The sequence below is a fragment of the Lycium ferocissimum genome, chromosome 9 (genome assembly GCF_029784015.1).
Source record: "Lycium ferocissimum isolate CSIRO_LF1 chromosome 9, AGI_CSIRO_Lferr_CH_V1, whole genome shotgun sequence".
Taxonomy (NCBI): Eukaryota; Viridiplantae; Streptophyta; class Magnoliopsida; order Solanales; family Solanaceae; genus Lycium; species Lycium ferocissimum.
Genome location: NC_081350.1, coordinates 32722689 through 32733115, shown reverse-complemented (window position 1 = coordinate 32733115; position 10427 = coordinate 32722689). Strand labels below are relative to the sequence as shown.

At 31.1% G+C, this 10427-nt stretch overlaps 1 long non-coding RNA gene across 1 annotated transcript; it reads left to right on the top strand.

Annotated features, from left to right (window-relative positions):
• Positions 1 to 4718: 4718 nt before the first annotated feature.
• LOC132069416 (uncharacterized) lies at positions 4719 to 9974 on the top strand. The gene is made up of 4 exons (XR_009417778.1): positions 4719 to 4835; positions 9050 to 9223; positions 9623 to 9705; positions 9895 to 9974. It is a non-coding gene; the product is annotated as an uncharacterized LOC132069416 (long non-coding RNA).
• Positions 9975 to 10427: the final 453 nt, after the last annotated feature.

Below are 10427 nucleotides of genomic sequence, written 5' to 3'. Positions count from 1 at the left end.
AGATTTTTTTTTCTTTTTCTTTCTAGAATTAAATACGAATATATATATATATCTTATTATTGTCCCGTTCACCTATTCCGCTGAAAAAAATGTATAACAACTACTTGAAAAAATCTGTTAATAAATTTCAAGTTTCGTGTCATTCTTTTTTTTTTTTTTTTTTGACAAGAGGGTCAAGATCTTAATTATTATACAGTCTAGTATTAGTACCTCACGATGCGCGGATGATATTAAAAGACACTAATCATGTTGAATTGTGATGTCGCTTGTTTGAGTATATTATATCATATTGTTTTAACAAAATGTCAAGTATCATCTAATTTTTCGATATAATACACTCAAATTAATGATATTTCTGTGAAATTAAAGGAAATAAATTAATCTTTTTAAATATTATTTGAGTTGATCTTTAGATTTAATTCATAATGATATATATATATATATATATATATATATATATATATATATATATATATATATATATATATATACATACACGCATACGTTTCTCTAACCTTTTTCTCATTCGGCTTTTCTTACTATGATAATTTAACTATTTTTTTCACATTTAGTATCTTACGTTTAATCAAAATAATATTATATATGCTATTAGTCATGATTTTGAATATGTCCAAAATATAAATAGAAACTTTCTCTTGTTACTTGTCGTAAGATATATTGATATATTTAATAATTTAATAATTACTATTTAGCACTCTTTTACATAAGCAATTAAAGTATCTTCTCTTTTGTTTCAATCCACCAAATTTTGTGTTTTTAATTTTAATTGTTGATATATATATATATAGAGAGAGAGAGAGAGAGAGACGAAATTCAAAACTTGGACATGTAGATAAAAATATAGGTAAGATTTAACAAAGATTAAATAAAATCTCGTTTTTCAATGGCTAGTTTAGTGACATTTTTTTTTTGGAATTAATTACTTATTCTCACCGGAAAATATTGGATAGGGGGGGTATCGTTCTCATTCAATATGTGAGAGGGGGGGGGGGTAGGGGTATCATTTCCCAACCCTTAAATGTTAGGGGGGTAAAATGGGATTCACTCAAAAGAAAAGAAAAAAAAAAAAACGAATGAAATGTAGCTTGAAATTTATTAACAGATTTTTTCAAGTAGTTGTTATACATTATTTTCAGAAGAATAGGTGAATGAGACAATAATAAGAGTTATATATTGTATTTAATTCTAGAAAGAAAAAGAAAAAAAGATCTTTAATTGGATAGAGGGGTTATCGTTCTCATTCAATATGTGAGGGGGGTATCCTTTCCCAGTTAGGGGGGTAAAGTGGGATTCACTTTTTTTATTTTATGTGCTTTTAGTTTTGTTAGTATATGAAGTTTAAAAATATAAATAAAATTTTAAAATCTTATAATTTTAAATTAAAGATACATATAACATTTTTTTTGAATCTTGTGATATTAAATATGTCATGTTATTTCGATATCCAAGTGCCATTAAGATAAAAACTCAAAAGCATATTAAAGCTAAAAGTTTATTAAGTATAGAAAAAATAGTTTAAACAAACATGGAACTAGAGTTGGTTTTGAAAAATAAGTAATCAAAACTTAAAGATTTTCTAGAATTTAAAAAAATTCCAATTTCTTTCAATTTTCAAGAATTTAAAAAAGTCAAATTTCTAGAATTTTAAAAAGTCAAATTTCTTTCAACAACTCCTTTTTCTTATCAACTATTGATACTTTTGCGAATGGTCCGCGACGATCGAATTTTCCTTTTCTAGTTCAGTCTATATAGCTAAAAAAAATATTTTTTTATTTCTATTTTCATAAATGAGTACTAGCAATATATTTCATCTCTTTTTCTTAAAAGTTTCAATGATATAAAAGTAGGGTGTCAACGGTATGGTTCGGACAGTTATTTTATAAAATTTATACCATACCAATTTTTCGGTTATTTGATTTTGTAGAACCAAAATTAGATTTTTTGAAACCGTCCCATCATCTCTGTTTCTTTTTAGTATCAGTGCGGTTCGATTAATATTTTTTTTTTTTTATAGAAAGAACATCATGTAATAGTAACTAGTAAAAGTTAAAGACACGATATCATCATCGTGCATATTTGTATAAGACTTTGGCATAAATTCTCTACACATTTTTACTATTTAGAGGGCGATGAATCAAGAAAACATAAAAAATGACAAGAATAAAGATTGATCCCATTATTTTATGATAGTGTGAAACAATGTTAAGCAAAGACAAAAAGTATAATTTAGATCGCACGAGGAGGCAAAAAACAATCAAGATGGAACTCAAGAACGGAGGCTACTAAGATTAAGTATCCAATAAGATAAATTTAATATCATTCGAGAAGAAAGATATCTAATACTTTGTAGCTTCCTACCCAAGATTGTTGAAATACATTGTACCTTACAAGCTAGTTACTACTCGAGAAGTCAGAACTAATTTAATTTCAATTGGAGTAGTATAATAGGTTTCAATATTGGAACTTTAGGTGTTGATTATGTTGCCGGCTTGTAGTCGTTTTCATCATCCCAAAACCCAAGGATTTTTTTTTTAATATATAGAATATATTTTACATATAAACTTATTCGGTACGGTTCAGTATTTTTTCGATTTATTTTTATAAAATTAAAAACCAACCTAATTATTCGATATAGTTATAAATTTATATAAAAACCGTCGATTTTATTTAAAAATACCTAAAAATCAGTTCAGTATGATACGATTCGATTGGTTAAGTCGGGTTCTTGAAAACCATCGACACCCCTATATTAATAAAAGAGTCATCATTATTTAGAGTTTTAGTCTCGAAAAGATATACTCCATTTTACAAATCAGAGCGAAATGCAATCCTTTCCCAAAACCAATTCTTCCAAACCAATCCACATGACATATTTCTTCAAATAAATAAAATCCGAATAGGCACTTTTAGTATTCTTTGAAGTCTAATACTCTCTCCGGCCATTTGTATGACATATTTTGCTTTTCGAGCATCAATTTAACTAAATTTTGAAATTAAATTAGATTAGATTAACTTAATATTTTAAGTTAAAATTTATCTATTTAAAAGCTACACGAAAAGTACTATAAATTGAAACTTTTCTCGAATCAATTTAGTAAAAAAGTACATCATAAAATGTGAATTAAAATTCATGCAGTTTGAATATCGAAATGCGAAAAATGTCACGTAAAGACACAAAAGGAGTATAAATAATCAAATACATATGTGTCGGGGTATATAAAATATAAAATTCAGCCTCCTGTAGTTAGGTAGAGGTCTTAAAATCTTTTTTATTTACACGCCTTATGATTTCGAATTACTAACAGAGATTCTCTCTTTCTAATTTTTATTTCAACTTTTTTCTGCCATGTATCTAAAGCCACGACAAATTGTCCATGTGGAAATCAGTTCACTTCCACGCTCTTATAAGTGCGCGTGTACATCACGTACCCCACTGTTTTGTTTTTCTTTGTCCGCCTTTTCTGATCTTCATCTCTAGTTCAATCAATCTCTCTCTTTTTCAAGAGCCACTTTTTTTTTTTTTTTCTCTTTCTGGTGACCAATCACAGCCGTTGTTCATATCACAGGTGTAGATGTGTGTGTATATATAGTATATAGTCGAGAAAAGTCCATAAATAGTCCCTTATTTATGGGAGTAGGTCTAAAATGATCCCTTAACTATACACTTATCGGTTTTAGTTCTTTAACTATTTAAAAACTTATCAAATTTAGTCTCCGTTTATTTTTTTATACAAATAGCGTACAAAGCATAAACCTCCATGAGATTAATGTTAAACCATTCCTCAAACTTCTCTCTCTCTCTCTCTCTCCCCGCTACTTTTTCCTCAAGTTCATTCTTTAACCTCAACTTTTTTTCTCAAGTTCTCTCTCACTTTTCATAACTGACGGAGTCCGTCGGTTTTGTAAAAAAAAAAAAAAAAAAAAAAAAAAAAAAGCTACCCGACTCCGGTTTTTTTTTTTTTTTTGACAATTAAAGAATGAAATGTAGGAACTTGGAATTGAACCCGGGTATGTTCCTTGGCATTAAAGGGCTTTACCAGTAGACCGCTAATATTCTTTGTTCATATACTTACATTGATTTAATTTATCTTTGTTTTTTGCTCTAAAAACCGACGGACTCCTTCGGTTTTTTATAAAAAAATTAAAAATTAAAATAAAAAACCGACGGACTCCATCGGTTTATTTTAGAAAATAATTATATTTTTCGCGCATTTTTGTGCAAAAAATAACCGACGCAGTCCATCGGTTTTCTTAAAAAAGAAGATTTAAAAAAATTATTGAAAAAATCGACAGAATCCGTTGGTTTTTCCGTCGGCTTTTGCCAGTTTTTTAGTAGTGTTTGAAAAAAATAGTTACAGAAATTGCGTGCCTGAATTTATCTTTTCGAATTTCAGAGACTCGGGAGCGACACCAGTGCCAGAATGCTCTCTTTTTTCTTTTTCTTTTTTAACAAGAGGAACTTGAGGAAAAAGAAGCGGGAGGAGAGGGGGGGGGGGGGGAGACAAAGTTTGAGGAATGGTTTAACATTAATCTCATGGAGGTTTACAGGTTTGTACGCTGTTTGTATAAAAAATAGACAGAGACCAAATTTGATAAGTTTTTGAATAGTTAAAGGACTAAAACCGGTAAGTATATAGTTAAGGGATCATTTTAGACCTACTTCTGTAAATAAGAGACTATTTATGGCCTTTTCTCATATATAGTCTGCATACATATATATACACACATTTAATCCTCGATTACCCAAAACCCCTTTAAAAGTTTGCCTCTTTTGTCCACCAAGATTTAGTTTTTTCTCTCCAACCCTTTTGTTGGTATGTTTCTAAATTTCCTCTTTTTGGAATTTTTTTAATATTTTCTTTTAGGTACTTGGATTTCTGAGGATTTTTTTTTATTTTTTATTTTTTTATTTTTAGTGGGTAGAGGTTCCCGGGGGGAGGGGGGGGGGGGGTGGAGTAAAGGTTATATTTGTTTGGTGATGTAAAGTATTGAAATTTATGGACCCTTTTTGGATTTGAGATCAAATTTGAAGATTTTGATAGGGCTAAATGATAATTAGGACAATATTTTAGCTTTGTAATGCCTAACTCCACTGATTAATTCTTGTTACTAGGACCATAATTTAATCGGAAAAGCCTCAAATATGCCATCCAACTATGGGAAATGGCTCATTTATGCCACTCGTCAATAATTTGGCTCATTTATGCCATCGAACTATAGGAAATGGCTCATTTATGCCACTCATCAATAGTTTGACTCATTTAGGCCATTGCCCGTTACCAAAATGACTCATCCGTGCCATTTTTTATCAACCCCAGTTTTATAATACCAGATGTGACACGTGGCCTCCAATTAGAGGTTTACGTCGTTTGATTAAACTAACCCAATTTTAAATACCAAATTAATAAAAAATCCGACCCATACACCTTACCCACCCACAACCATAATCTAGTTGGAGGTCACGTGTCATATATGGTATTGTAAAATCAGCTTTAATGAAATATGGCATGGATGAGTCATTTTGGTAACATGCGATGACATAAATGAGTCAAACTATTGATGAGTGGCATAAATGAGCCATTTCCTATAGTTCGATGGCATAAATGAGCCATTTCCTATAGTTCGATGGCATAAATGAGCCAAACTATTGACGAGTGGCATAAATGAGTCATTTCCAATAGTTGGATGGCATATTTGAGCCTCTTCCGTAATTTAATTTGTCAGTATTTGTTCTTAATCTCCCTTTCTTCCCTGTTTTTCCTATCTATTTTTTGTGTAGGTGTGATGATTTTCGAGTAAATACTGATTTTGCTGCTTAAAAAAACAATTTTTTTGCTAAAGCTTGGATCTTTATGAGAGGTGGATGAAGTTGCTGAAGAGAGAAAAATATGTTTTTTGTATTGTATCATTTGTTTAAAGTTGAGTTACTTGTTATATACTAGTTTCTCTCCACGTGCGTTGCACGTGTATGCTGAGTCAATGTAGTATATGGTTTCTTAAAATAATATTGAAATTATTAAAACAAAAACAAAAAAATCTTTAGTAAATATTTATGTTTGGAACGGTCAACGAAATTCATCCTATGGTGACTTCTTGTCGATGTCTATATGATCGAATATTGCCTAAACCAGCAAATGTACACAATCAAAGCTTTATTAGATAAATGTGATTATTTTTCATTTTTCTGATTTATGAAGCACAAAGTACAAACATGTAATGAAGTGTATCTCACCTATCTAATATATATTTTTTATAGACGATATTCCTGGTGTTTATCCTTTCTTTTGTATCAGTTGCTCTGTCATGACCAGAACTCGTGTTGTCGATATTGATACCCCCGTTGAAAGTGCAACGTAAATCGGTCACGTGAGAAAATACGTTGTGGTTGATGAAATCAAACATTAAGAATATTTATCGTTATTGCAAAGCATAAATGAACAAAAAATCCTTGTAATTGACCCATATAATTTCTTGGGATAAATGCATTCTTTTGTAGCAGATTGGCCCGTTGTAATTTATTATGCATTTATGACATTGTCGCAAATCCTCTACACATTTGTACCGTTGCATTTGTCATTTGAAGGATCTGAATTTCTAAGTCACATGATAGGTACATTTCTTTTTCAAAAATGACATGTTCAAAAGTATGTTTAATTTCTTGGTGTCAGTAAACAAATAAGTATACACATATATATGAATATAAAAAGAAAATAAGAGAATAAGACAAATACAAATGACATGAGGGATTTGAAAATGAACTTATGTGGCGGAGGACCATTCGATATTAAAGTATTCACATATTGTTCTTGATAATAGCTGTTAGTATCATTTTCTGTCGAGCCAAAACTAAGAAATATTCTACTGTTACCAGAAAACTTGGCGATCAACTTTTCGTTTAATTGATTCTCACTATCACCGTTGCGTTTCGCGATCATTTGTTCAGGAAGAAACATCATTGTCTTTTTCTGTTTGCTCTTTCATTGCCGATACAACTTTTTAAAATATATATGTGAGATATTACAAAAAATTTGAAGTAAAAAATGCAAGATCAAATGTTGAATAAGGTAAATGGTGTGAGTGACGTGGTAATTGAACTTAGAATAATTGATTATGATTTTAACTTATACACCAACAAAAGCATAGTACGACCAAATAGTACCAAACTTTTTCTAGAAAAGGAGAGCGAATAGTCAACTGTGTTATTACATGTGTGAAAAAGAACTAAAAGTTTCCCGCTAAGAGATGACTTGATCAAAAATCAAACTCATGTATAAGAACATGATTATAACTCTGCCGTTTTAGTCAAAAATAGATAGAGGGATGACAATTAGGAAAAGTAAAAAACAGAAGCTTAGAGAAAATACACGAAGGGTCTCCATGGAAGCAAAATGTCTCAAAATTGGGTGTCCAAAGTTAGACCCAGTTGAGGTTGGAGCCCCTACATACCTTAAACATATTTGGTTTGGCAAGAGTTGTAACATGCAAGCATTTCAAAACGTGATATTTGATCAATATAATCGTGCATCTTGTGATCAATGAAAGACCTTGAAGCTATGGATAGGAAATTCAACTCTCTCCCATATACGATACAAAGTAAATCAAATAAGATAAATAATGGAGTAAAAGAATAGATTCACCATAACCAAGGTTTGGTAGCAATTGCAGTTTACCTATTAAATCTCCGTTAGTTGAATTAATGTGTCAAAGTGTTCTAATTACCAGAACACGAAAATCAAATGGAAATTGTTTATTATTCAATATTTGGAGTGATGTTTTTTTTTTTAAAGATATTATGCGGTAGATCGATAGTTGTTAGTTCATCGCATTAGTATATTCTAAGAACATAAATTTGAAAACTCTTTTCCTGAGGGAGAGTAATTTTAGGAATAGTTTCTTGCACTTAAAGATTAACCTCCTTAAGACAAGTAGGAATATGGTGAATTAAGAATTTGATACGGGTCTTACTTATTTACCTAAAATTAATTTTTGGCTAACCAAAACAGATTGCAAAATAAAATTGTTATTTACATAAAATTTTACAAGAGTCATATTAAGCATTAAAAGACATGCAAATTTTCTCTCTAATACTGAATAACCAAAACAACTCTCTCAGAGATTATTAATTGTTAAATATTTATAACTAATAATCATGGACATGGAGTGAAGTTGAATATATGTCTTTTTTCAAATTATATAGTATTAACTATTGATACATTTAGGTAACATCTCATAATAAAATACGTAGAAATATATATCAAACAAATCATAAAGTTCTTTTGATTGTTTTTCTTTAAAAAATGTATCGTTATCAGTAGTTACGAAGAGCGAGTTAAATTACAACAAGAAAAACTTACCGGTCGATCTCGCATAGGAGAAGGAAATCACAAGAAACTATTTTCTATTGGTAGAGTCACTAAGCTAGTCCGACATTGTTTAAAATTGGCGGGGCATTGGAATTTGGTTTCTCACGATAATCACAAGTGAGAATAGAAGAACAAAAGAGTTATAGTGGTCTGAATAATAAATTTTTATTCAATAATTGGCGTATAAATTCAGTAGTTGGAAGTTTGCTGAAGGATCACATCCTTTTATCCGAAGAAGCACATCCCTTCATATGAAACCGGGTTTGGGATAGTTGCCAAGCGCATGTTTTTAGTATTTATTTTTAAGGGGGGAAATTAGGTTTTTAAGAAGAGAGTATTTTAGTAATTTAACTTTCAAGTTAGGGAGTTCATGCTTTTAATATAATATAGATATAGATGTTAAGAGTACCATGTTGTTGGTAAAAGGGTACATGATCTCCTTATATGGACTTGGGCAATCCTCACCTCATGAGTAGTAGCTTTTGGGGTTGAGTTAGGCCCAAGATTCATTTCTTTAGAATATAAGAAATTTATGGAATTGATTTCTGTTGATTCTTTTTCTATCTTTTGTTGTGTGGAGAGATATGTTATATAGGATTTACCTAAGCTAATTCACTAATTGTTTTGTACATTGGTTTGTGTATTTGGTTCGTGTAATTTGCTAGGTTAAGATGGTTTTGATGATATATTATCGTGAAGCTGGTTTCTAGGCGTTTTGTCTAGTCCGTGTGCTTCCTCTTCAATCACCATTCTCCGGTAAATGGGCTGCTATTGTTCTAAGGTGAAAAAGCAGTTTCGTGGATACGAAGATCCTACAGTCCTTGCGTCACAAACAGCGTGTAAGTTACTTATTGATGCTTATAGTGTGTATGTCTCGTGTGATACGTTTTGAACTTGTCTCGTGAGTGAAGTCTTGTAATGAACAATCAGAGTGATTCTGAAGAGAAGTCTAAGTAACCATCTAGAATTTCCTTTCCATTTTTAAGGTGCTAAAACCATATACATTGTTCATGCGTTGTTTTGGAGCATCTGTTTTGATTTTTTTCCTTTAGTGGTTTTAATTGCGTAAAGTCGGAGAGCTGAATCATTAGACAGTCGTAGTGCTTACACTTATTTAAAAAAGATTTTTTGCTTATATTTTCCCCCACGCACTTCCAATTGGTATTCCTTTCTAGTATCTAACCCTCCCTCATTCCTTTATTTATTTGTTTGCCTTTCTCTTGTTTCTGCTTTTGCAGTTAGTGTTAGTGAAGTAGAAGCATTGTTTGAGCTGTTCAAGAGTATTAGCAGTTCGGTAATTGACGATGGGCTAATAAGCAAGGTAACTTTACTAAACTGGTGAATCTGATTGTTTGTTTTTAGTGTAAGGTTGTGGTACCCGGTGCATCCTTTCAGATGAGTTTTCCAAGTTATTACTTTCATTACTACGAGTATATGTTTTCTGTGTCTTTGATCATCAGCTGGGCAATGTTATGTTCTCTTTTTTCTTTTCCCTTTTTTCCATTTGTAGTTGATCACTTAAAGAGGTAGGTTTTGGAGAATATTTCGGCTTGGTGACAAGAAATTGAGAAGGCATTTGTTATTTACGGGTATTCCTGAACAAGCATTTATTGAAGGAAAAAGCGTTGAGAAAGCTTCCTTGGCAATCCCTTTATGGGATTCCTGTTGTCTTTTATTGTCTCGGGCATGGGTGAAAGTTATTTACTTTCACATATAATTTAGTTTTGCTTTTCTGTTACATCCCCTACCTGAGGTTCTTGAGAAGGTATTTGCCAAGACCATAGTGCAGTAGACAGCTGAAGCATCACACTTGGGCTTTCTTTGCTTGTCTTTCATCTTACTACAAATTCAGCATTACATAATGTCGCACAGTCTATTCTCTTTGGAGGAAATTTGACTATATTAATGTGGCCATGTTGTTATATAATTACTTAATTTTTTTCTTCTCTTTTATCAAAAAGATAAATACAATTTTCTTTTCCGAGCTACTGAGTATTTTGTGGTATGTTATATTATACACTTAAGGTCCTTGGTAATTGTACC